This window comes from Melospiza melodia, chromosome 5, assembly GCF_035770615.1.
Source record: "Melospiza melodia melodia isolate bMelMel2 chromosome 5, bMelMel2.pri, whole genome shotgun sequence".
NCBI classification, from domain to species: Eukaryota; Metazoa; Chordata; class Aves; order Passeriformes; family Passerellidae; genus Melospiza; species Melospiza melodia.
Window position 1 is genome coordinate 95,910,625 of NC_086198.1, and position 24,742 is coordinate 95,935,366.

General features: G+C 40.2%; 1 long non-coding RNA gene across 2 annotated transcripts; it reads left to right on the plus strand.

Annotated features, from left to right (window-relative positions):
• Positions 1–1,289: 1,289 nt before the first annotated feature.
• Positions 1,290–23,718, plus strand: LOC134419107 (uncharacterized). 2 transcript variants are annotated; one of them, XR_010027979.1, is made up of 4 exons: positions 1,291–1,399; positions 21,166–21,191; positions 22,548–22,668; positions 23,526–23,710. It is a non-coding gene; the product is annotated as an uncharacterized LOC134419107 (long non-coding RNA). The 2 variants fall into 2 exon arrangements; XR_010027978.1 differs by lacking the exon at positions 21,166–21,191 and having other exon boundaries at positions 1,290–1,399; positions 23,526–23,718.
• The last annotated feature ends 1,024 nt before the right edge of the window (positions 23,719–24,742 follow it).

The following is a 24,742-nucleotide window of genomic DNA, read 5'->3' on the forward strand; positions in this document are numbered from 1 at the left end:
GTGCCCTCCTCCTCTTCCCCATGGCAATACGTGGTGTTGAACAAGTTCTGCCTCACCTTCTGAGGCATCTGTGTGCCAGGCTTGCTCTAACTTCTGATAACCAGTGTCACATCAGCCTGCCTCACTGCCTGCCCTAGGGCACTTTAAACACTTTGGCATTTCAAGGGAAAACATATTTAAGTGCCTGAAACCCAAAATGAAGGTGGATCAAGCAACTGGACTCTCAGCATGGGAGGATGGAGTTCAGGCCACACACAGGTCCGTGAGACACACTTTAGCTGGGTGTGGAGCTCATCCTTTCTGCGGACCATGGGTACCTAGTACAGAAGCCAAGTACCTTCAGGAATCAAATAGGATGAGGTTCACCACTGTTTCTCCAAAGACTGGAAAGAGAGAGACAGAAAAGACTCACTCTTTCAAAGCATGGCTGCAGAGGAGAAGGGCCCTGGTTTTCCATTGCTATCTCTCTTCTCTAAAAATGTGACAGAAAACAACCTGTTGGTGAGGACCAGGAATAACACTTTTACCCGTAGGATCTTGTTGATGCTGTTTGTTTATCCATCTCCATGGACCTGACTTGGCTTTGATGGGAAGGGTGTGGGCATGCAAGGACACCTGTCCTGGGATCACAGTCACCATCTCCTGCTCTCCTGGGGCATGATGGATCCAGACTATTTGAACCCCGTGGCTCAACCAGAGCTTAAACAGAAAAATGGCACCCTCCTGTGGCAATGGTTAAAAAAAAATTAAATAAATAGCTGTGACTAAATTCAGAGCAGGGTCTAATCCTATCAGCATGTGTTACCCCCATGTACACCCACCAAAGGAAGCTTCACGAGGGATGAAGGTGCCCCTCTGCTTGTAGAAAAAACATTGTGATTTGAGTTCTAGGGCAATGCAGGGAGTGCACCAGAGCAGAGCTAAGGCAAAAAGCCTCCAAGGTCAGGCAGGGAGTCCTGCAGTGGGCTTGGAGGCAACTGTTCAGCAGCACGGAGCCGCTCTGGATCCCAAAGTCCACATCCGGACAGCTTCAGAGCCTACATCCTTTTTTTGGACTTGGCTCTTTGTCAAAACCATAGGGTACAGTGCCTGCATGGACTTCAAAGGGAGGACACCAAATGTGATTTGGCCCAGGCAGTTACGACCATTTATTGCCAGCATCTTTCTCAGATACTGCTGCCAAGGGTTAAAATGTTTACATGCCCCCTGATTTTAAATGGACCGGGTAGCATGTCAAATGCCAACGAGAGGGACAGCTGGAGTATCTAAACCAAGAGCTTTGATCTTGGTATCTGTAAAAAAGAGGTCATTTAGTCTCCCCAGGAAGCACAGACATTTAGAAGGTCCCCGTACAACTCATGCAAGTATTTTATTAACAACAATTTCTGTTCACATTTAGGTAGGTGGTGTTACTACTTACTTAAATTCCTCTTATATATACATGTATGTGCATATATGTGTATGAATATCTGCATTTTTTGTGTGTGTGTATGCATATATGTACACACCCCTATCTCATATACACGAATCTGTGTGCTTGTGTGGTTATCTGTGTGCTTTCCAATGTCCAGCATTTCTGTGCAGATGTACTGATCTGTCTAACATATTTGCAAACAAACAACAGAGATTTAAGCATTATATTTTATCTCTAAGTCAGTGTTTGCAGAAGTAACCTGAAAAATTTGTCTGTATGAGATGCTTTGAGTAAACCTGCAATTGTAATAAGAGTGTGTGGTGTTTTCAAGAAGATGCAGGCATGAAACACAGACTTCATTGTGCTGTAATCAGGTCTGACATTGATTCAGAAGAGAAGAATTCTAAAATACAGTATTGCACAGGGGAAATACTTTTATTCTTTAGTGGAGGATTTGGTGGTTAGTTCACAATGCAATTAAAATAGCCACCAGATGTTTATAACTTCAGGCAGCAGTTAACTTTAGTGTCTCTGATAGCTGTCCTTTGCTTCTTTGTCAGAATAAATAAGTTTTTTTCTGTGCTGGAGGAAAAAATCCTTATTTTTTTAAACATACAGCAGGGGGGTGGGTATGTATTTCCATTTGGCAGAGCTCATGTTGTTCTGTGACAGACTTCTAAGAAATTATAATCTTAAAATTAAAATAAAATCTCTCTCCAGGATGAAATAAACATATTTACTCAAATGAGAGATGAAATGTACAGTAACATCATTAAACTGAATGATTTGTGAGAAGCAGCATTGTAAAAGGCTGTGGCTTTTCCAGAGCACATAATAAATAGAAAGATACTTTTTTTTCCTATTGAATAATAGGATTATTAGTATGCAATTTTTCTAAAAGACACATTTAAAGAGAGCCTGCTGGGCTCCTATTCTGGCAATTTTTTAGAGTCTGCTATTCTCATTTGTTTCAGGGCTATTAATTTTGAGGCCACATTATATTCAAATTATATTTGATTACCAGGCTCCGTAAGCGATCACAGTTTGTGTTCCATCACCCAAAGGAAAGTTAATAAATTAAGCTACACACTAACATTTTAAGAAATAAATTATTGAAGTTCTGCAAAACAAATAAAAAAAAAAAAAAAATAAGTGAAAAAAGTTATAGCGACCTTCTTGGCACCTTATTTAAATGAGAAGGAGAGCTCCAGACAGAGGGTAAAAAGTGTCCTAACTTTAAATGCTGTATTTCAGCTCTTCAGTCATGTTTGAAATGATGTCTTGACAAAGCAATCAATAATTTAAGATTTTAAACTTATGGAATAGCTCAGATAATATGGAAATAGATAAGAGATTTGTATTCATGGGTACATAGCAATTTTAAATAGCTAAATAACAGTATGATTTTCAGAAAGAGAATTATGGCATTAGAAAAACCCCACAAAGTGGAAAGAAAATAATAGATAATAAGAGAATATTTTGGAGGTGTTGAGAAGGTCTTGAAGGTCTATGTTCCTGCACAGAAACTGGCAGTGTCTCACCTAAACCAGGCAGTGGCATGGATCTGTGCTAATGGGGAACCCTCCAAACAAACAAGCGAAAGGATTTGAATTTGCTTGGCTCTGCCGAGCCCCGATTACTCAAAGATTTGATGTTCAGTCCCTTGGGGCTTCCAGAAGTGATCCCCAGAGCACGGAGCCACCAAGATTACTGCTCCTCTTGGAAAAAAAGCCTTGCAAGATTGCAGTTTGGGCTGTTATGCACAAACACATCAGTGGCTGTTCGGGGTCGGAAGAGAGGTTAAGTCGATCCCCCCTTCCCCTGTCAAAGTCTGGAAGCTGCTGCAAAGCATTTCAGCTGGGACAAACAGGCATTTTCCCCACTGGAAGGCTGCTGCTCTCCCCGTTCCCATGTCACTGGGTCTCTCTGGCAGCTGCTGATGCCAGGAGCTGAGGCTCTGGTTGTGCTCATCAGCTCCAGCCCCACGGGCTCTCAAACGGGGGACTCAGAAACACCCAAAGTGACACAGGGTGGGACATCAAAGGCTCTGACACCACCCAGAAACACATTCAGCATTAACTCCTCAGTGTCCCTATTATGGCAATCATTCATTGAAAGAGAAAGCGTGGGGTTTTAAATTTAAATTTAAGTACACTGTGGTTTTAGGATATGCAAGTCACAGGGTGCATTAACTCCTCAGTGTCCCTATTATGGCAATCATTCAGATTGAAAGAGAAAGTGTGGGGTTTTTAATTTAGATTAAAGTACACTGTGGTTTTAGGGTGTGCAAGTCACAGGGTGCTGGGTTTGCTGGCGGTGTTGTTCCAGTAAATTTACAGTTCGTGCCTCCTGCCACCCTGGAGTGTGGGACTGAGGGGGAGAAGGAAGGACTGCAGCAGGACAAACAGTTAATCACCCAACAACCAGAAACTGTATTTTTGTAGAATACACGTGAAATCAGGGCATGACCAAAATCGAGACCAGCAGGTCAAAAGCAAGTCACCCTTGCATTTCACTGCAGGCTGCCCCAGGTAATGGAAGGGCTTATTTTGCTCTGTCTCTGATCCTGGAAACTCAAACTAGACTCTGAATGAGCAACACTACTCCTGAGCATGCAGGTCTTCAACAGCATGATTTACAAAAATTTGATTTTATTTATTTTAACCAGCTTTTCATGACTTAATAATATTTCTTGGTAATAGGGTTCAGGTGTAGAAATATATCACAACACAAATCCCTGCCTCAAACTGCTTCCAGCCTCGTGTGTACAAATTGCTGTGTCTCAGCTGCCACTGTTCTCTCTCCAAAACCCAAACTTTGTAATATTTTATTTTTAACCTGCTGTAGGTCGTAGTGAGTGTCTAAAATCAGTGTCAACCAGTTTAGCAACATCTTCTAGTCAATGTTGCAGAATTGTCCCATTATTGTGACTATATTTTTTCCTTGCTTAGTTCCCTTGTTGCATTTTTATTAATTTCCACCACGGATTATTATTGCAGTCAGGAGAGAATGATGACATTTGTTTCAAAGCTGATATTTCCTTCTGTGTTTTCTGTTCTGCAAATAGTTCCTTACTTTCTTATAAGAAGTTAAATTAACCAGATTTCACAGCCTGAACTTGTTCACCACTTACTGTGTTTTGTCCTGTCCTTCCTTCTCTCTGACCCCTTTTTGCTGGTGCTTTTCAGCCTCATTTCAGCTTTAGGGTCTGGGGCTTGCAGACACTCCCCCACTCAGACATTCCCCCTGTCAATGGCACTGCTCAGATGTGCAAAGTAATTCAAATTCTGGAGCTCGTGGAGAGCAGGACATGAACCAGCAGTGATCTGAGTGCAAACCAACCAAGCAGGCTCCAGGAAAGCTTTTCTGAGCCACGGTGATTTCAACGTGCTAAAATTCACAAAATGCGAGGCAGATGTGCAGTGGTTGGGAAATGATGTTGGCCATGAGATAAGAGCTGGGATAACTTCTGACCCTCCTTTTGATGTTCTCCATGCCATGGTGCACTGCTAGCAGGGTCACCTAATGCAAAACAACAAATAAGCAGGGAGGGAAAATGCAATTGGGAGGCATTCAGCAATGGTTTGGAAAAGCCTGTTTTCAGCCCACTGGAAGCTGTAGCAGGGCTGTTTGTGTAACAGCTCCCTGTTGCCCAGAAACAGCACATGAGACTTCCGAGTGTCTGCAGAAACTCAAATCTGGTTTGCTTGGCTTGGATGTGCAGGAAAACTGATTTCTAAATGTTACTTCAGCTTTGAGTCAGTGATTACTTTGGTACTCTTACAAGCCTTGCCTGGATATGGGATGTTAATTGTTGTTAATGAGTCTGTCCACCTGAGTAAGCTGCGCAGGGCAGAATCACAGAACATAATTCCTCTACCAAGTCTCTAGAGTCTGACCCTGGTGTCTCCAGCATTTAAGAGCAACAGCCCAAAATCTGCTCCTTCAGACCTCAGAGCTTTCTTCTCAATCCAGAACAGTAGCCACTTTCTGCTCCTCTCTCAGTCCCGTGGGATTTTTGAAATGGAGTGAAGCCAAGGTTCAGCTCTTGCTGACTCCTTTGCACAGGGAGAGGACACTGGTGGGTATGGGGCTGGGGGATACTGAATAGGGAAAGAAGAGTTTGGATATGGAGCTGGAAATCCATATTTCTATCTAGCTTAATCCATGGTGTGGCTGTGAGTAAAGGTGTACTGAGCTGCTTTATCCTGATGGCATTTTTTTTCTGTATTGACAACTTCTGTTCCGATTGCTTCAGTTAAATTTTCATTGACCTTCCCTCTGCTACAGTACCTTAGGACCTATTTTTATGGCATTTCTTTGCAGTCCAGCAATCATGTTTGCCTGTTTCATAGTAGCTCCCTTTGGGGCTCCCAGGTAAATAAATTTTAAAAAAGAACTAAAAAACTACATTAAAATATTCCTGTTTGGGATGGAGAGAAGACAAAGTTTGAGCAGTTTGAAAGATAGTGAAGCTTTATATTTTGCTTTAGTGGGTGATACCTGCCTGAACACGTGTTATGGCCTTATTCACAAGGAAATATAACAACTTTAAGACAGAGTTTCGTGTCATAGCTGATAACCCCATTTATCTGCCTCTAGCTCACGAGGCTTCTTGTGCAAAGTCAAAATTGTCACACATGGCATTATTCCCCAAGTTACTCCAGCTATCCATCCAAAGTCACCACAAGGCTGTATAATGCTCTGAATTTCTCTTAATCTCATCCTCCACCAAAAGAGCCAAATAATGGGTGGGGTTTTTCCACCAGCAGTAAATGTCACTGGGGCTTGGCTGCTTCAGGCCAAAGGAAGGGCTAACGAGCTCAGGGACAGCAGCCCTCTTGGAAAATTCCCTGTGAGCAGCTGCTCAGCCTCAGGAGCATTGGATCCAAAGATCAAAGCTGGCAGAGCATCCCATGAGGAGGAGGGCAGTGATTCAGCCAACCACCCTCACGGTCAGCAGCCCCTGCAGAGGAGCCCTGTCCGTACTCACTGTGCCCTGCGGAACAATTCAGATGGACAACATGGCATTCCCCACACAGAAATATTCTTTTAGTGTTATTCTAGATCAAATTTTTCACTCTGCACAGAGTGTCTATATGTTTACATATTTCCAAATTAATTTCTGCAAGAAATCAAAGTTTTCCTGATGGCAGTGAGGTTTGCCCATTCTTGGGCTCATGAAGCCTCATGTTCCCAAGTCCAACATCTTCATCTCACTGGTGGAGCTGTTACTGCAGCTCAGTCACCCTCCAGAACTGGAGACTGAGGTGTCTTTTCATTGACCCACTGTATTATTTTCACAGTGCTGCTCCCTCATTTTGGGGTGGGATTTATCTTGTTCATCTGCTGTCTTCTCTAGGCTGAGTTAGTCCCCAGCCCTGCTGGATGCTGAGTTAGTCCCCAGCCCTGCTGGATGCAAATGCCTCTTTCCAGACTTAGGATGGTCATGGCATCCAGGCTGGGCCAGGGATGTGCTGCTCTTTCTGGCCATATCCAACAGTCCTCAAATTAAAAATAAATAAAGCAGAGGGGGAAAAAAATCCAAACAAAAAATTCCTCATGAGTTACAGTGAGGAAATATCATGTTGCACGTTATTGAAGCTGCAGTTAAAATCACCTGGGTTATTGCACTTTCCACAGGTAACTCCTGCTCAGAATTTGTTTGCTCATTGCCCAGAAATGGTGACCTGAGACACACAGAGGCCCATTGTCACTTTGTCCCCTTTCAGTTCGTTTGACTTGGTCTTGGCAAAATGCAAAGACAGCTGAAAGGCACCTCTATCTCCTGCCACTGCTGCTATTCAGGGACACGTTCTGTACAGTGGCCGGCCCATGTTTTAAAGCTTTAAAAATGTTCTTTGTCATTGCAGTGCTACTGTCGGGTTCAAAGCAAATTCAGATAAGGTGGGATTTAAGAATTATAGAATAAATTATCAAGAGTTCCATTTTGTTAAGAAAACATGGTAGAGGTGAAATATTAATGTGGCTTTTATTTTAGAAAGCACACTATTTACAGAGGAAGAATGTCTACTTATTTGCAAATCAGAGTTGCAGTACTGGTAAGTCATATTATTTATTCCTTGGGGTGAAATTAATATTTTCCCTCAAACAAATGCTACTTAAAATTGCAAATCAAGTGGCTGAACAACTTTAAAAATTCTGATTTTTTTAGTTATTAACTTTAAAGAAGTAAATATTTTGAATCTTTAGATAAGAGAATTTTCCAGAAAAAAAAAATACAAGAACTGGTATCTGTTTATGGTTAGATTTTATTCCTACAGTCATGATGAATCTATTTCTTCTGTCTTCATTGGGACTAAAATATAGAAACAATAAAGTTACAATATCTGCCCCTCTGAATGGAAATCTTTGCTCTACAGAGGTTTTGTAGATCAGACTGGAATAATTTCCAACCTTAATTAATTTAACTACCTAGCAATTAAGGAATAACTTCTCAAATGTGTTTTTAATATTTAATTCCATTTATATATTTTTAGATATGTAAAATATAAAGGCAAGCAAACAAACAAAGGGGAACAAGCAAAGTGAAAAATGGTCACAGTAAAGGTTCACATGCTGAACTATTGAATGTATTAATTATTTTGTGCCTTACTTTCATGCTAAGGCTATTCCTGTGGAAGATAAAAATATTTCAGGATTCTCATAAAGTTGAACTTGGTCTAAATTAATAAAAGTTAGGTGAAAATTATAAATTATAATCTGATACAAGATAATTTTATGCTCATATGACTTTTAATAAGCAGAAAAAAAATTAAACTACATCCAAGTTTTATACAGCCTTATGATAATCACCAGAAATGTGGCAGTGCCAAATGTAGAATTAATTCGTACATTTAATAGCTAACAATATTATATATAATGTATGCAGTATTATACTATGTAAAAATGTTATAATTTAAAATTAGCAACATAGAACTACTTACAGAAAATTATTTTTATATACTTGTTCCAATATTTTTAAAAGTATATTATTGATCTATTATTATAATTGTTATATTAATATATAAGAAAAATATTATATTATTCTATTATATCAGAAGAAGAGTATTATTAAATATGTATTATCACAACAACATGTTATATATATAAAATGTAACCACAAAATTGTGTTTAAATTGTTTATTACTTTTCAATATTTTTCTATTTTTAATATCTGTATTTTAAATATTATTTTAACTTATATTTTCATATTATTATTATTATTCTATATTTTAAATATTATTTTAACTTATATTTTCATATTATTATTATTATTATCCTCTTTAATTTTGAGGAATAGGCTAATTTTTTGTGGCCTCTGTTTACTATAGGTTTCTATGTTCAAGTCATATATCATTAATATTTTTTTCATAAAATTCTGTAATTTTAGGAAAGGACTTTTCTTTATTTTCTCACATAATGTTACCTCTACTGAATATATGTGATACCCTACATGGGCTGGAATAGTCTGGTTTTATGCCATGTGGAGATTTCCTGAACTTGCATATCAGAAAAATAAACGTACACTCTACACAGCTCTAGCCTCTTTCAGATTATTTTTACATTTGTTACAGATTATTTCAGTATTATAGAGGAATGTTCACACACCTTTCTATTGTTTCACACTTATTCAGACAAAGAAAAATTTAACAGAAGACAAAATAAATAAGGAAAGGTTAATTTAAAAATCAAGAGGATTGAGCTATGTCGGTTTTCTTTTGCATTCTTTAGGTAACATTTTAAAGTTAGAAAGTATTTTTAAAATTGTGATAAATGGTCTTACTACCTCTGGAGAAATGAAAACAATTATGCACAGAGTTTTAATTCATTTTTTTTCTCTGTGCTATTTTCTTTCTAAATTTTGGTGCAGAACTGCATCAATAAATTCAGTAACATCACAGATTTTCACTTCTGAAAAAGAAAAACCATATCTCATTCTTAATACATTATTTAAGATCCACTGCATTCTGTCCCCTTTTCCTCAAGTTATTCATAAATATATGACCAGCTATTAATGAGAATTGAAAATCCTCTGTCTCATCTTTGGTGAGCCCAAAGGCCAGTGATCACCTTAAAAGAAAAATCCTAAAAATAGAAGCTTTCACTAGAAATAAACATCAAAGCCCTTGATCAAATAATGGCTTTGGGTCTAGTGAGGAAAGGAAATAGTGGCTTTGTCCTTCCTCTCTGAGGTCAGTCACAGTCATGGCAGGGTTCATATTTTATCCCCATTTCCAGTACCCTGGACCACTCTGCCTGGATTTCATCCAATGTCCTTTCAAGCCTGACCAGTATAAGGTGAATATCAATGCAAATAAATTCAAGGGCAAAAGCATGGGGCAGTGACATGTCTGCAAAACAAAAAATAAGGCTCTACAACAGCTGTGTGGTATCAGTTTTGCTCGATGCTGCAAAGACCTGGGGCATTACGCAAGCTGACAAGAAAAGATTTGATGCATTTGATAGCAGGTGTTTAGGAGGGATCAGTAATGTCAAGTGGCATCACTGTGTCAGGAACATCGAGTTTCAGGACAGAACAAGAAAGGAGAAGATTGTGGACTTCCTAACAAGGCAGTGACTTCCATGGTGCCACCACGCCATGAGCATGCAGTGAGGCTGGAGGGTAGGGGAAGGTCTTGTGAGCTGGGTTTGCTCCTCCTGGCCGCCCAGCCCAACCTGAGACTCACCAAAGGCTGCGAAAGACAGTAGAAACCTCTGGTAGATTTTGACTTTATTTGTCTGCTGAGGATGAAAAACCTTGGGCAATGACTGTTCTTCTGCTTCTTCACGATGTAGGACGTGGTCCTACAGGGAAAGAGGTGAATAGGAATAGGAAATAAAAGACATCTTTTTGCAGGACTGCTCTTCAGCAGGAATATTCACACGAATCAAGGATTTCCAAACCAGGCCTCTCGGGTTTTGTAATGAAAACTTAGACCACGCAGACAAAATGGGCTTTAACAGACTCTGCAGAGCCAAAATCTACAGCAGTAGGCTCAGCTGACTCCAATGAACTCCCACAGACGTGAGAGCAGAAAAGTCCCCTGTTGTTCACATTTTCTCTCAGAAACAGCCTTTCTGCATGTGGCTGAAGAGCATCTCTCAGTAAAACACAGCCCAAAGAAGATAACTTAAAACAGATGGGAGCAAGAAATACTGAAGCCAGCCCATATGGGTAGAGTGGACCTGTTTGAAGCAAGTGCAGCCAAATGGATTATGATGTAGTAATGTGTGAAAGAGGTTGCACTATTGTATGGACTATCTGTGAGTGAATTTTTTCATGATTGAATCAAGAAAAGGAAATGTACTCTATCCAAATGTTAATGAGAACCATACTTCAAAAATATCCATGCTGAGTTCTTGTATCAAATAATGTCAAAAATAACTCCCTGTCCAAAGTAGGAGCTTACCTTTTTGTTATTTATTTTTAAAACCCTTACTGAGGTTTTAAATATTCTCCTTAAATCTGCAGCTGGTGAAGTTTATTCTTTTTTTTTTTTCTTTTTTCTTTTTTTTTTTTTTTAATTTACAATGTCTTTGGGCTTCAGAAAATGTAAGTAGCTAAATAGGTAGGTAACTAAACTAACTGTAGGTAAATAAAATAGGCCATTAAGGTAAAAAAATCAAATCTCTATTAGTGGCATAGATCTCTAGTTTTGAGCTAGAATGTTTTGCTTTACTTTTCCATGGGCAGTTTCAAATAGCCTTCCAAAAATAGACACAACTAAAATATAATACTTCTAGTGGTAAAAATGTTATTTCTCTGCAATATTCTACGCTGTGTTTTAAAAGCCAGCATAGGAACACTAATCAATGATTCTACAAACAGAATCTATTAAAAAATTAATTTTAAACCAACAATGCTTACCCCAAGCTATTTTCAGTTGAATGTTTGGCTCTAGTGTTGACTAAAAGAAAGTGAAAATATTTATTCAGGCAGCTAACTGGCCTATCAAACATCCAGCATTTGGGAGATCTCATGACAGAGCAAACACTCACATGAGTGCGAGGACAGCACCTCATTTCAGCAGCACCACGGCGTGCCAGGGCTCTGCAGGATGAGACCTGGGTAACACCAATGACATTTAGCAAATTACTGCAGAAAACATGATAAGGGCATGATCCTTTTTTATGGCGAAGATCATGCATAATGCCTGCTGTGCCTCAGCACCTTTTCATAAATATAGAATGAAAGCTCGTGGCAATATGCTGACAGATGCCACAGAGCAAGCAGAGATTCCCCCTGCCCTAGGCCTGGGAGCTGTACCTGGGGGCCCTGTGCTGTAACACTGAGGCTGATCCCACAGCTCAGGAGGTCACTTAGCAATTGTGCAGGACAGAAAGTTGGATGAAGTGCTGAGTTTTGAAGGATGAGATTAGCTGTTACTGTGTTACGTGACAAAAACACAACACGGCCTTGTTTAGGCAGTGTGTGGTCTCATTTTGGATGTAATTGTGTGTGTGTGCATGCAAATATACATACAGAGAGACGGCTGAAGAGGAAGTGTGCTAAAAAGTTGGGTTTGAGAAATTTATAGAGCAAACTTTGGCATCAGGAGATAATAATTACTATTAAAATATCTTCCATGTGTGTCAAATGAGGGACTACGCCTGAAACAAGGGGAGTTGAGAGAAGCCTCCTTCTTACACTAAGATTGGATCCTGAGCTAGCTCATTTGGGGCCTTTCCCACCAAAAAACCCTGGAGACAGGACTCCAGCCAATGGCAGCTAGATAATGGCATGTGATTAACGCAGGGATGGACAGTGACACATGGATAACCTTCCAGAGAAAGCACATGGATCCGCTGCTGAAAGATGGGCTGGGAAGGGTACCCACCTTCCCGTGGCGTGGCAGCCCCAGGGCATTTGAGAGTTTCAAGATCTAACAGATAATTGTCTAAAGGACTGTCAGGCTCATGGAGGTGTTTCAGTGTCCCCATGCTCTGGGCACACCATGTTTGACCCTTTGGCTAAGTGTGTGTGATAGGGGTTGGCTGCAAGGTTCACCACCAGAGGCCCATTTTCCAGGGGAACACCCAGCGCAGCACAGTGGTCTCACTTCAGCACCCCATAAACTCCAGGATCATCAGTGGGAAATGCACATGGATGCATCAGGGTCAACTACACTTTTCCCTAACTATTCAATAGTGATGGCAGCTGTCCAATATTTAACCTGAATGTTCTGGGAAAATTTCATTATTATGGCTACAGAGGATTTCCTAAATACCTCTTCTTTTAGAAAAGTTATCTGGATCTTCTCCTCTCTTTTTAGTTAGGATAAAACCTTCTCTCTCAGCTCTAGGAGCAAAAAGGCCAAACCATTGTGCTGGATCATGATCTGACTATATTTCAGATGTATATTCAGGGGTGAAGTATACCAATACAAAAATCAGTGGTAACTGCAGTTTTGCAATTTTAGTACGTTGTTCATGCCATTTACTGTTATCCCATTTGAAAATTATAAGTGCTGTGTAATTGTTTCATGCCATAGCCTCTGTTTTTCCTAGCCATTCTTCTCCTCCGGTCATGGGAGGGCAGGGGCAAGAGTACCTCTGGGATTGAGAAAACAACATGCTGTGCTTCTGCACAGAATGACAGCAGCCCTTTCTGGGAAGTGATTGCACAGCATTTCTTACAGAAGAGGCAACACAGCACTTTGTCTGGGTTTTTGTGGTATTCCAGATCATAGGATGCATGTAGCATGGCAGACTAAGTGCAGTGTTAAGTGCTAGAGTTTCAAGTTAAGGTGCAATTGTCTAGGTAAGAAAGTCTGAGCATCTTGGCCACAGCCAGCTGTTTCCCAAACTCTACAAACCCCTTTGATTGGGAACAGCTCTCTATGGACTCTATTTTTGCTGGGGCAGAGAGTTAAGATCAAATCAAGGAATGGCCTCATTCACAGCAAAAGATTTTTGTGGCAAAAGATTTTTCTGAGGGAAAAAGATCTTTAGAAAGAAGAGTGGGTCTCCTCCATGTCTCGGTGTTCTCATGAACTTGGCAGAAGGAAGGAAAAGACTAGACTTAGATTATGACTTATATTTTTATAGCTTATAACTGTTATAACTAGTAACTTTTCTTTTGCTAGAATAATACCGTTCTGTCAAAACAAAAATTCTTCTGATAGATTTGACTTGTTTAAGAAGATTATAGAAACTTTTAAAACTATTTTATCTATCATAGAAAGAGGAAATAAAAGCAGTTTGGCAGAAATATTTCAGCTATACTTAAATGTGGTTGGCTCAGGTGATGGGGATGAGTCTTTTTCCCCAAGCTGAAATTTCTAAACACATTCTTTTAATTCTGATTGAGAATGGAAACAGAATCTGAAATGGCAAAATTTTCCACAGGATAGAAACTCCAGTTTTGACTTAGCACTAGGAGAGAAATGAAGATTAAAAGTTATAGCAAAATAGAATTTAAATGCTCATAAAGAATAAATCCAGGCACTTAAGTCCTCAAGTAATTTTTAAGTGCAAGGGGAAACCTTAAGAGTTGTTCAGGTCTCTGTCAAGGGCACATGTCCAAGAAGATGCCACGTTTCTCTCTTGCACTGACTGTCCCTGCTGCTCACTCAGAGGGACCATGGTGACTCTTTGCTACTGCATCATTTTCAGAGAGCATTTGTGAACATAAGTTCCATGGAGCTTATGGAAAATGAGTAACTTTATCAGTCCTCATGCACACAATGTGCTCAGGTAAAGAAGGAGCTGACCTGTTGTGGCCGATTTCACAGGAGCTTAGGGTTTGGGTTTGGGTTTTCAGTTCATCTTTCAGATACTGGTATTTGGCACATGGTGGGAAAAGAAGCCTTGCTCTTTCTCTTCTGGCTTCCCCAGTCACATTGAGATTTTTGCTGCTTAGAAGTTAGTCACTCTTATTTGTATTCAAAAAACTCTGTATTTTTCAAGTTTGAAAGCTTTTCGGTCCTCTTTAGGACATTCACCATAGGAGCAGAAGTGTTCCCCTCTACCTCCAAACCACTGACATTTTGGGGTCCTTCTTACATATATTTTGAACCTGTTCAAACTGATAAATTCTACTTCTCTTTCCATGAGACATTTTTATTGCAGACCTGATCCTCTTCACCTTCAAAGCAAAACTCAAGAAAAAGAAGTCATTCCAAATCAGTCTATAACAAAAAGAGCCATGTTATTTTTCTGCCATAAGGTTTTTCATGTTGATTTTCACTGAAATACTGTGCATAGTTTCCAGTCCATTGTAATTGATGGCACTGTGATGAGATACCCTTTTTGGAGCAAGAATAACTGGCATGGTTTTGTTTCTAAAACATGCATTCAAAAAAAAAAAACAAAAAACTTCCAGGGTCAAAACTTCAGTGTTTCTAAACTACTTTGGGGCTTAGCTGATCTCATTGCTGTTCCCTCTGAAAGCTCAAAAATTGTATTGAATACATATATATATATATATATATATATATATATATATATATATATATATATATTCCATAAACAACAACTGGGACCTGTCATTTGCTGGGTCTTTATTGTCATTCAGACACAGAGAGAACCCAAAACTTGTGTTCAGATCTGCATTTCAACAACACATGTACCTAAGTTTGTGCCCTGGTGGGAGAAGGGATTGTGAGCCCTGGAGGATCCCCAGGTTCAAAATAAAGGTCGCCAGTCCTGAGGATTCACAGTCTAAATAGTTCAGCAGTTGCAAAGGAGGGGGGGGGTGTGGTTTTTAGTGAAATCCAAGGTGACAGCATCCTTGGAACGCGGCTCTTGTTTGTACAATGGAGCTTTTACACCAACATTTGCAGGGCTCAGCTTCTCCCCTTAAGCTTTTAAGACCTTGACCTGCTTTGCAGAGATCTAAAGGGCATCGGTGATTTTACTCCCCGAGCGTCTCCTGCCACGCGAAGCAAATCCCACACGGAGTGTGCAAGTGCCTGTCTGGGACTTGGGTAAGGAGCACACGGCAGGGGGGAGAGGGTTTTATCAGATGAATGCTGGGCAGGGCACATAACAAGTGCTATGAATTATGCAGACAGCCAGAGGAGTGCCATGAGACTCACACTGCCCTGTCACACCCCCTGCTTATGCCCCTTCCCTTGCAGAAAGGGCTATTTTAGGAATGTTTAGGAGAGCTGAAAAATATTTAATTAGGACTATTTTTTCCATCCTGTTAATAAAGTAAGGGGCCCTAATTGCTTTGGTCTATCATTCTGACCAAAAATAGCCTACTCTGTTCAAAAGAACATTACAACTGTAAATTCTGATAACTTGAGAACCAGGAATGAGCATTGATATCTAAAAATGTCCCTTTTTGACAGCACTGAGAGACAGGGGCTAAATCTGGATATGAAGCTATGGCATTTTTTACTATAAACAAATGCTGTCAATGACTGAGTACTTTGATCTGATAGACCACAAGCCAGAGCAGATTTGTGGGGAAATAATTCCAATGACAAAGCACTTGCGAGAGGGGAAGGGACAGGGCTCAGTTGGGAGCCTGTGTGTTGCCAGATCAAGAAATTAGAGGGGGGATTGCAGATGAAGCTAGGAAAGAATGTGTTCTGAAGACATTTATCATAGCCTACCTATGACTTGAACTTTTTTTGTATTTATTCACCCCCTCAACAATATATTTATTTATTTGTACATATATACAAACATATATACATACATTTACATGAAAATATGTGATGCCCTCCTGCCTGCATTGCCATGAAAAAAATTTTGAAATATTTATAAATAAATATATTAATATTATATAAATAAATAAATGTTTATATGATTGTTTCTTATCTAGATCTGGGAGGGAAACCATTCCCACCAAGGCTTACACCAGCAGCACAGTGGCACAATGGCACCCTCTGTTGCCCTGCATGGTTCTTTTGATGGCCGTTCCCACATGGATGTATTAACTCCTGAAAACATCTGTGCATAACATTCTCCAAATCTGACTCCTTCCTGCCCAACTTCCTTGTTTGTTTGGAGTTATCCTCTGTAATTTCCCTCCTTAACAAAATCCAGTTTGTTCTTCGAGCCTGTACTGGAGGAGATGGCGAATCTTGAGATTAATGAGCAAGAGGAAGCTGTGAGAGGCTGTATTGCCACGCTCACTTCGAGAATAGCAGCCTTCTGTCCCATTTTGTCCTCCCTAACACAGCTAATGACAGCTTCCTGCAACAGTGGCATTAAACACAGCTCAGGCCTGCAGAATAGTGATCATTTCTGGGAGATGCTGTGCAAGACGGCGCCCGGCGCTTCCTGGAAAGTGATTAGTCCTAATGAGATCGGGTTGTCCAACTCTCATGCCACTAATTAAATCACAACTTCTTCTTTTTTTCAGTTACACAAAAGCTTGATTCATGAATTAAAATACATAGTGAATCTGATTGTAAGTCTGATCCTCTGTGTGTTCATAATTAAACAACCAGTTCCTTTACGAATTGTAACAAAATTCTTTCTGGGGCACGGTAAGTTTTCACTTCTAATCACATTCATTTCCATCCATGTAATTACACTTTAATTGCTCTTTAATGGGATGACACACAACCACCTTGTTCTTGCTGGACCTTCCTAATTATGACATTTTTGATCTTTAAGGACACCAAACTCTTCTCATATAGTAATTTTTTTGTCCTTTAGCTTCCCACACTCCGTCATGTTACTAAGAATAATAAAACTATCTTGCTCTAACATTATAATTAATGACTGATTTTATTGTGTTGGCATAAGAAAAATTAGATATGTGCTTTCCATTTTTGCTGGTATGACTGCCTACTATCCCCAGTGGAGTCTGAAAAGATGATCAAATGCTTTAACTGATCACTTAGGAATGATCAGTCAGAAGTCATCAAAAGTTGTCAACATCAGCAGACTTTAATTAAAAAACCACATGCTTTCTTTGATAGGAGTTTTCTATATAAAATCTTTTACACTGATAATCTTCAAATCTTAATATAAAAGGGGAGGAAAAGAGAAATTCATAGAGAAAGCAAAAATGTGACATAAAAATCAGTTTGGAATTTGAATGAACATAGTAGTTTTTCAGAATACATTCACTTGCTTTGATACAAAGAAGATGTTATCGAGAAGTCAAACTGAGTTTTATCCCAGGCCTCATAAAAACAAGCATGTTTGACAGTTGTGGGAAAGAAGGGGGCTCAAGATGGATCTATTGTTCATGCAGAAAGATCTCATTTCAAAAGTTAAATTACTTGTAATGATTCCATGTTAATTTGTTATTTGAATCCCCTGCAGTCCCACTTTCCCCAGACAGAGCTGGATGATGGGAGATGGTAAGGAAGTTACTTAAGCTTTTTGGCTTAGAGTAGATCTCGGCTGAAACAAGTTCTGATTGCTGCTGAACTAGATATGCATTATTTTCTTTCTAAATTAAACCTGCAGGTTTCAGAATTCAACAAAACCATTTCTTTTCTGATTTTTACTTCAATTATGTTTAAAAAACCACCCAACAACACAATGGTAAAATGCCAAAAAAAAGTTTCTCAGAAACAAAACCAAGCCTAAAATAGCAGCATTTTAAAAACAGCACATTTCAACAGGATGGAAATTCTTTCCCCTTTTTATTTTCTTAAACTAAAGTGCTGACAAAATCAATACATTTTCTGAAGTGTTTCATTTTGACCAAATTTGCATGTACTGGTAGAATAAAGGATGCGCTAAACTGATTATGAGTGGTTGAGGCTGCATGTTTTTCTTCTTTGGGTTGAGGCCCCTACAAGTCTACTGAGACTGACTTAGTCTTTCCTGAATAGAGAAATTATTCTAATAAGGACTCCAAAAAAACTCCAAACCCAAACAACACCCAGAATTGTTGTGACTCTCACCCAGAAAGGTGAGAGGTGTCTGGTAAAAATACAATATAGAGCCAGATATTAATGAGTACAGGTAACTTTAAGCAGTGTGTTTGGAATTCCAAAGCACGATATAAAGGATGGAGATGAAGGAAAAGGTGGATTATCTGAAGACAAAGATGCACATGAAGAATAAGATTTCTGACTGGAAGCTGATTGGAAGCTGGTGAAAGAAAGGCAAGAAGGGAACCCCAGTATCTACAGGCCTGTTCATGTCACTTCAATGCCTGGTAAAGTTATGGAGAAGATTATTCTGGAAGATATTGAAAAACACCTGAAGGGCTCCTGGGCAGGGGAAAGCTGAAGGAGAGCCAGCAGGGCCCTGGCAGCCAGGAGGGACATCCCTGTGCTGGGGACACCAGGCCCAGCATGGCCGGCCGGGCAAGGCAGGGATTGTCCCGCTCTGCTGGGGCTGGGGCGGCCTCACCTCCAGTGCTGGGGCAGCTCTGGGTGCCACAAGGCAACAAAAACATCAAACTGTCAGAGAGTGCCCAAAGGAGGGCACGGGGACGGTGAAGGGCCCTGAGGGGAAGCCGTGTGAGGAGAGGCTGAGGGCACTGGGGCTGCTCAGCCTGGAGGGGCAGAGAGGAGACCTCAGTGCAGTCACAAATTCCTCCTGAGGGGAACGGGAGGGACAGACGCTGATCCCTGCTCTGTGGTGACGGTGCCAGCACTGAGGGAACGGCCTGAAGCTGTGCCAGGGGAGGTTTGTGTGCGATATCAGGAAAAGGTTCTGCCCCAGAGGGTGGCTGGGCCCTGCCCAGGCTCCCCAGGGCCGTGGGCACAGCACCAGCCTGGCAGAGCTCAGGGGGTGTTTGGACAATGCTCTGGGCACAGGGGGTGACTCTGGGCATGGGGCTGGGCAGGGCCAGAGCTGCACTGGATGTCCTTGGGGGTCCCTTCCAACTTAGGATATTCTGTGATTCTGAGCAACTCTGTGAAATCCCTAATACAATAGGCTAGGAAACCAAAACAGGCCACAGAGTGCTGTCTGTCCTTAAATAAAGACAGATTCATGACAGGTGACTCCTGTTTTCCCACTAGTTCACAAATATTTTGTTTAGCTACACAGATTCCCTGGGAGTGGGGGGCATGTTGTCAGGTCAGACGACCTGCTGTTGGGTTATATCATTGTTATGAAAGTCATGCTGCTAAGGAGCTTTGAGTTGTACCCCATACTGAGAATAGTCTAAATAATCTGTGACTCAAAGTATCTCTCATCAGGGATCACTGTGAACACGAGCAATTTCAGCTGACCCAACAAGCTAAACACAAACATGTCAAGATCTCAATAGCACCAGAACATTTGTTTTCAATATCCTGAGTGTGAATTCAGGGCCAATGGGCAACATTTATTTGGTAATGGTTTTGTTTGCCAGATGTTTTTTTATCTAATTTTACTGCAGAGCACATATGAGTATGTACTGGAATTAAAATGATGACAGGAAAGAACCCAGTAGCCAACTCCTGGTTTATTGCAGGAGCATAAACTGATTTCCAAGGCAAAAGCCATTATTCCACATTTGCATGGGTGTGAGATATGAACTCAGCCCATTCTCTTAAGGGAATTCTCTTGTAAACAAATAAATTAAACTTTGAACCCATTGAAATTACGGTTTCAGAGTGGTAGGGCAAGAGAGAGCACAGACTGTAAAGTTCTGCTCTCTCTTAGGCTGAAGGCTGCTCCTTCCAGAGGGAAAAAACAAAGTGCACGTCACTACTCACTGCCCCAGTGTTGAGGGTGACCATAACTGATCCTTCTGAAGCTGCCAGGAGCCCAGAGGGAGCCACAGCCTGCAGGAGACACCCAAAACAAGGAACACAAACAGGTAAAACTGCAGGTGAGGTGAGGCATGGAGATGCTGTGCTTGGGACCCTGGCAAGGCTCCCCAACCACACTCCCCCCCAGCCATAGCTACAATGCACTGCAGGAAGGTGTTCTTTGATGTAAACCATTTTCTCAACAAGTAACTTCACTTTTTAATTATAATTTCATTTTGGACAGCAGTAATTGCCAGGGTGGACACATTAAATATGGAAGCTGAATAATGCTGTGACCAGAGAAAAGTTTCTGACTTTAAATGAGCTGCACTTGCTCAGTTCTATGTCCACATCAAAGGTACTTTGAAAGTAAATAGAGCTGACACACTTCTATCAAAATATCACATGCAATTTTATAGATAATTGCTTCACATATTCTGTGAAGAAACTAGATCAGGAATACTGAGACACAGCTCAAAATGATAATGCGTCTTTTCCCCCAGGTTGTGAATAGATTCAGAGCAGGAGCAGCGCCAAGTTAAAGCAGAGCAAATATTTGCAGTGCAATATTTTATTCACAAGAAAATTCCTCAAGTTTCTTATAGATAATTCTGGCTGAGAAAACATTTCTTTAACTGTGAAGTTTTATTTGAGTGCATTTTGAAGCACTACTGAGTGTGAGCCCAGGAGGACAGACTGGGGTTATTATTAGAATGCTTACTCCTAGATAAAACCAGAGCATTCCTTTTTGCAATACATTTTTTGTAAGTCTTTGTAGATTGTGGTTCTGGGGATTGTATATGGAATGATTTGTCCACGATAGAGAAGTCCTTAAGCCAAAATCTCAGATCCTGGAGCTTTGCATAGAGCTCTCCCCTTTTTCCTTTTATTGGTCATAACCCTGGGAGGACAATTCCCCAGAGGCTGGAGGGAATCTGGGTCTGAATTTGAAATTAAAGTAAAGTTCATCCACTGAATACATACTCCTATTTACCAAAGGGAGCCAAGCTCAAACCACATCATGTTGAACTTTGGCCATATATTTTATAAGATATGACTTCAAATGCAAGAAGGCATGCCAGCTTAAGAAAATACCACTCTTTCCTCCTTTCAAACAGATTTTCTTTGCTTTTCTAGGGTTTGCCCTCTTCACTGCTCAAAGAGTAAGTATTCAGTTGATAAATGGGAGACCTCTTCCAGATAGAGTGTCCATCTTGGCTACACTCACACTATTAAAAAATGTAAATACAATTTGTAAGGGAATCCAAAATTTTCTAGGAATGCTTAAACCTTACAGGAGTGTCAGATTCTTCAGCCTGAGCAGGGTCTGTCCAGATGGCTCAGTTGGGATATGCCTGCTCACCTCACCAGAGGAAACCCAAACTAGAACTCAGGAGGGTTTATGAGCAAATCCCACACACACGGAGCTATCCTTATAAATACCTAAGGAATTAATTTATAGGTTAGCCCAGAGTACAAAAAGAGGAATGCATGGGTTTTTCCACAGATGGTTATGTGAAAAAATATTTCTCCACCAGTTGTTATTACTTCGAGATAATATAAATTACTCCTGGCTTCTACACATGGGTTCAGTGGCAGATGTAGTCAATCAAGAAGGGCCTTGCTCTGGATTTCAGCAGCACTTTAGGGCAGCAAGCATAAATGCTTCACTAATATTTAAGATGGGATTCATTGATGTGGCCATGCTATTTCATACACATAACTTAAAAGCATCTTTTCAAAAACAGACACTCAATAAGCTTTCTAGATGCAGAGGATCCTGCATAACCCCTTAAAGAATATGAACATGAAAATTCCACCAGAGCAAGCTCCTTTCTATTAATTCCTAATATTATTTCACACTGAAGCTTATCAAATATTTAAATACTCCATGTGCAGCTTTTCTTTTTGTTTATTTGGTGGGGTTTTTTTGGGGTTTTTGGGTTTTTTGGTTTTGGGTTTTTTTTTTACTTCAGTTATTTACTTCAAACAAAACATAGCACTTGGAATGTTGTCCAATGCAGGTCTCTGATAAGTCCTATTGAAAGTTGTGGATGAGAGAGAATCCACATTTGTAGTTCACAGCTTGCTGCCCAAATATGATGATGATTATGATGATGATGATGATTATTATTATTATTATTATTATTATTATTTCTGTAGAAACAGTAATTTTACATTTTTACACTATTAAATGTGATTGTTGTATTTATATTAAAATAGATAATGCAAAAACTGCAAGGGGGAAGGAACCTCTACCACATTGGAGGTATTGTAGCAGGTTGATGTTTTGGGAATTGCACCTTTCCTGAGAGCAAGAGCCCACCTGTGTGGGGAGGCTGCCACAAACAGCTCTGTTGCCTTGGGTAGGAGAGGCAGGAGACTGGACTGCAACACCAGTGAACAGGAAGGTCTTAGCAGAGTAACAAATTAGACACTTGCCAAAAATATTGAGATTTTAATCCCCAGAATTACTGAACGAGTTCTTCCTCAGTTTTCACAGTTGAGACTCATTTCAGGGGTCTGTGGCCCTGGCAAAGGAATGTGGACAAATGGATGACCAGAACTGCACCCTGAAAGTAATCTGCTCATGGAAACTGTCCTGGAATATTGGATTGGACCAGCTCTGTGATGGTCGTGGTAAGATTTCACAGTTATACTCCAAACCTTTAGTCAAATTCTGATAGCCACCATCAGCCCTTTGAGGTGAACCACGGGGAGAGAATTGTTTGCCCAAACACTCACTGTGAACATTTCAAAGCCAGCATTTTGCTAGAGCTGTCCCATAAGCAAAGACTTTTTACAAAATTAGTGATATTATGATCACCTCCTGTGCTAAAGTCTCTTGCAGCTGCCAGAGTGGGCACTGGTGAGGGTGGTTCCTCAAGGGAAACCTGTGCAGACTCCTGCATTTTCTTTTATGACTTTTATGCTTCTGCAGGGCAATGCTGTGACTACATGAATGTCATTTTTTGTCACTTAATACTGTTGCCAACCCACATAATTGTTAAGGGACTACACAGTGCAATTTAGCATAATTAAGACAATTACACAGTTAAGCACCACGAGCAGTCAGTAGCCAAAGTTTTTGCCCTAGTGTAAGGAAACCCAAAGGATCCACATATTGTTCCTGTGCACCCTTGGGGTTTTGATTGCTGGTGAGCATGAGGATGATCGTGGGGCACTGTCAGGCCTTTTCACCAGGGGGATGCTGTTGATTAAGGAAGAGGGGGATCTGAGCCCATTCCCATCACCCCATAGGTTGCCATGTGGGAACTTGACCTCTGAGCGTGTTATTTGAGCCACACTCAAGATCTCACCAAGAGAAGACACTTAACACATTTCCTCTGCATTTCACATCCATCTGAAATGTATTTAGCTAACTTTTGAGGTACCTTGCATGTTAAACCTTGAACCACAATTGTAACCTCTCCAGTTTCCCTTATTCACACAGTATTTGATTTGGATGACATATTTTTATAATATTTATTTTTCAGCCCATTTTGAGACTCTCATGTTAATGCCACAAGAACTTCAGTCTACTGTATAATATTTCAGACATGGAGGGGGGAAAAAAAAGAAGAAATGAAGAAAAAGAAAAACCAGCCGTCTGCATCCACTTAAACTACATTACAATAAAGCTCAGTAAAGATCTGATCAGCAGTTTTTTAGCCTGCTCTGATTTAATATGAAATAAATTAGTGGAAAACCTAAAGGCTGAAAGGAAATTTTTTTGCCACTGTTTAAAACAGGACATGAATCCTTTAGCATAATATTTACACACACTATATTAAATACTTTCTGCAAAGGTAAAATTTAGCACTGCCAGCTTCAGACAGACTGGGAACGAAATTTGTTTACACTTAATAAATCTGATTTTGAGGAGAAAAAGGTTTGTTCTTTTTCCCTTTTTTCCCCTCCTGTGTATACACTAACATTGACAGAAAATCCTTATTTCAAATTACATAAACATACTCATTAAAAAACTGCTGAACACTTAAAGAAGACACAATTTGTATTCTATTTGGTAGTGTTTTCATCTTGGCCTTCAGAGTTGCTATGATCTGGTGGTCCACAAAGCTTTTGAGATTCTTGAGGCACCACGGCTTTCAGTGATCTCTATATCCCAGCATAGCTTTATTTGTGATCATTGTTAGTAAATTTAGCATGAATTTTATAACAATATAGATATTAATTATATTTTCTGACATTATAGATATTAATATTTGGAAGGAAAGGTGTCTGCCAAGAAATATCAAATTGTCAGATGTGACATTTTCACCAGAAAGCCCTGGCCAGTTTCTCCAGGGAAAATTTCATGGTACAGGATTGAGCTGCTATTCAAAACAAGAAGAAGATGGATTTTTCCAGGGAAGACTCCATAGTCTCCAGCCCAGCTCCTTCAGAACACCTCAGGAGACAAAAGATAAATCTCCTGCTCTGTTGACCCTGAACAAGGACATGGCATTATAATCCCAGAGCCTTAAACCTTCAGCTTTATGCTGGGAGGGGATGTGAGGCGGGCACGATTTAGCCATGTGGAGAGGAGAACATTTTGAAAAATCAAGAGAGCTTTCGTGAAATAGAAAAACAGTTTCTTATAGAGCTGCAATTAAAACCATGCCCAATCCCTTGAAAACACATACTGTTTATTAAGGAAGTTACTAAGATGTGCCATGGCTCCCAGGCAGAGGTGAGAAAGAAGTTTTAACTC